General features: G+C 50.4%; 1 pseudogene; it reads right to left on the bottom strand.

Annotated features, from left to right (window-relative positions):
* Positions 1–1,386: 1,386 nt before the first annotated feature.
* On the bottom strand, positions 1,387–2,316 carry LOC132214595 (serine/threonine-protein phosphatase PP1-gamma catalytic subunit B-like; annotated as a pseudogene).
* Between the last annotated feature and the right edge of the window lie 501 nt (positions 2,317–2,817).

Below are 2,817 nucleotides of genomic sequence, written 5' to 3'. Positions count from 1 at the left end.
TTTGGTTGATCTCTTCCCCTTGCCCCCTCCCTCCCCTACTTTCCCTCTGGGGATTGATAGTCTGACCGATGATTCTCTGTCTTTGGATCTGTCCCTGTTCATCAGTCTATGTGGTTCTCTATATTCCACAAATGAGTGAGATCATGTGGTATTTATCTTTCTCTGACTGGCTTACTTCACTTAGCATAACTTCTGATGCCCTCCACCTGCAGGGCCACCCGGTGATGTCACCAGCTGATGTCACCAGCCACAGAGGAACAGAGTGTGACTTCAGCCAAACGCCCAGGTGCGCACTTTATCCCCAGGCTGCTGGAGCGCAGTGCGCATGGGCAGCCCGAGGTGGTGGGCAGGGAACCTCCGAGATTCTGGGCCCCAGCCCAGACTCAGGAGGAAGCGGGAGCCAGGCCAGGAAGGACTTGCTCCTGCGGCTGATGCTCCTGCTGCTGGGGGCGGGCTGGGCGGTCAGGGACGGGCCCACCTGCTCCTCCCACTCCCTAGGTGGCTCCAAGGAGGGGGCCTGCCACACGGGGTCCTCGGCACTTCTGTCTCCTCCAAGGCCCCCTCTCCTCTGGCTCACGCTGGACTCAGACATTGGGAGGCACCAGCAGGAAGCTAAGTAACCCAGCAACATTTCTCCTCCAGGTTCCTCCACCACCAGCTGCCATGGGCGGCAGCGCCCTTTACCAAAATGCCCAGCTCCTGCCAGTTCCCAGGGCAGCACCCTGTCCCTTCACGCCTCAGAGGTCAGGGCTCTCACGCTTCTGGTCCCCTCAGCCTCTTCCCCGCCTTTGCAAATAGACTCTCTACTGCCAGATGCCCTTTGTAGTGTGCGGTGGTCCCAAGTGGCTGTAAGCATCATTGTAAGTAGGGGAAAGTGTGCTTTAATTAAATATACATTATACCACTGAGGCCGGCAAGGTTGAGAGTACTCCTAATGCCGATAGCTACAAAACCAGTTTGTACATGACAAGACAATGAGAGAAATAAGCAATCCCTTTAAAACAAAATCTTTGTAAAAAAAATGGTCAGAGTGGTTTGCATGAACAGTCTGCATTTTATGACAATAACATGTACAGATTGAGCACCCTGGGGCTCTCTTTACATCCTAAAGAAAACAAGCATTTACATTATTCATGGGTTGTACTGACATTTTTAAAAGGTCAATTGTACCGTTACCCCTGGGGTGCACAGCTTTAACACCATCATTTATGTTGTTTGCTAAAGATAGAGAATTAAAAACCAAAGCGGGAGGGGGATGGGGGTGGAGCGGCTTTCATTTGCAAATGCCATTGATTAAGTGAAAATGGAGGCAAGCTGACCAATAGCCATTGCAGTGTTAAAAATGAAGGTTGGATACAATATGTTACAAGTCCCAGGGAGGCAACGTCAAAATGGCATCTGTTTCCTTGTTGGCTTTGTGATCAGACCCTGTGCCTTCGGCTTCTTTTTCTCCGCAGGCTTTAAATCTGAAAAGAACACATTTGCGTTTTGTCCACACGTATCATGGCATCTGTGTGGTCAAACTCTCCACAACAGTTGGGGGCAGCAAACATAGTGACTAACTGCCTCTCTGAAAAATATTCAGATCCCTCTTCAGCCACCTGGTGAGCGCGACACAGAAGATCCAAGTCACGCTGGCGGGGAAATTCTGCACCCACTTCTGCACCCACTGCGACGGACACGCCTCTGTCTTTCACCCCAGCCCCAGGATCGTCATCAGGCTCAGCCCACAAAGGTCCCGAAGGAGACCTTGCTCTGGCCCACCAGTTGGTCATATAATGAACAAATCTGCTCCATAGATTGAAGGTCTGGTGATCAACCCCCATGAGAGGAACCCATTTCTCATCCACGATGGCTGCTGCCTGTAAACAAAGTAGTGTGAAAGCTTTCCTTAGTCTAATGTTGTATCTTCTTTTACCTTCATCACAAAATCCATACATTCTATTGATGCTGGCACACTTGTGGTTCCTCTGAGGAGGAAAAATTCTCGGGATATTTGATTTTGTACCAGTGAGGGAAGGTCTCCAATGACCATTTCCCCTGTCCACATAGTTCCCAGGAGACAGGTCCTTGCTTTCTGGCGGAAAACCCCTACTCAGAGAGCTGAAGCAAATCATAGCTTGTCCATGGTATCAGCACCTCCTCTGAGTGGAGCTTCACATTCTAACAGGACGGAGGAAACACCTGTCAGGCCTTGCAGCCCAGTCCTCCGGTTCCATCCTCCTGGAACTGGACATCCTCACCAGGCTCGGGCCCCCTCACTTCCACCAGCACTCGGATGGCGCTGTCAGGGTTGAGTTTACCTACATCTGCCATCGCCTTCCCACTGCCTCTGGCTCCCTCCAGGGCTCACTTTATAGCCAGGAGCACAGAAGGGAGTGGCAGCCATGGCCTCAGCCACGGTGAGTCCCCTACCAGCCACTCTGCTTCCTCCTTCTCTCCCTGATGGGGAAAATAAGACATTTTTTGGGGGCTAGCAACCTGAATCTGTGCCAGTCACCTAATGTACATTCTTTTTTAAAAATATATATATATATTTTTATTGATTTTTTTATAGAGAGGAAGGGAGAGGGATAGAGAGTTAGAAACATCTATGAGAGAGAAACATCAATCAGCCGCCTTCTGCACACTCCCCACTGGGTATGTGCCCACAACCAAGGTACATGCCCTTGACCAGAATTGAACCCGGGACCCTTGAGTCTGCAGGCCAACACTCTATCCACTGAGCCAAACTAGTTAGGGCCTAATGTACATTCTTGATAGCCTATAATTAAGTCACTGCCCCTTTCTCCACAATCTGGTCTTGCAAGACCGGTT

This window comes from Myotis daubentonii, chromosome 13, assembly GCF_963259705.1.
Source record: "Myotis daubentonii chromosome 13, mMyoDau2.1, whole genome shotgun sequence".
Lineage (NCBI taxonomy): Eukaryota > Metazoa > Chordata > Mammalia > Chiroptera > Vespertilionidae > Myotis > Myotis daubentonii.
The sequence above is the reverse complement of the archived record's forward strand: the minus strand, read 5'-3'. Positions and strand labels throughout refer to the sequence as shown.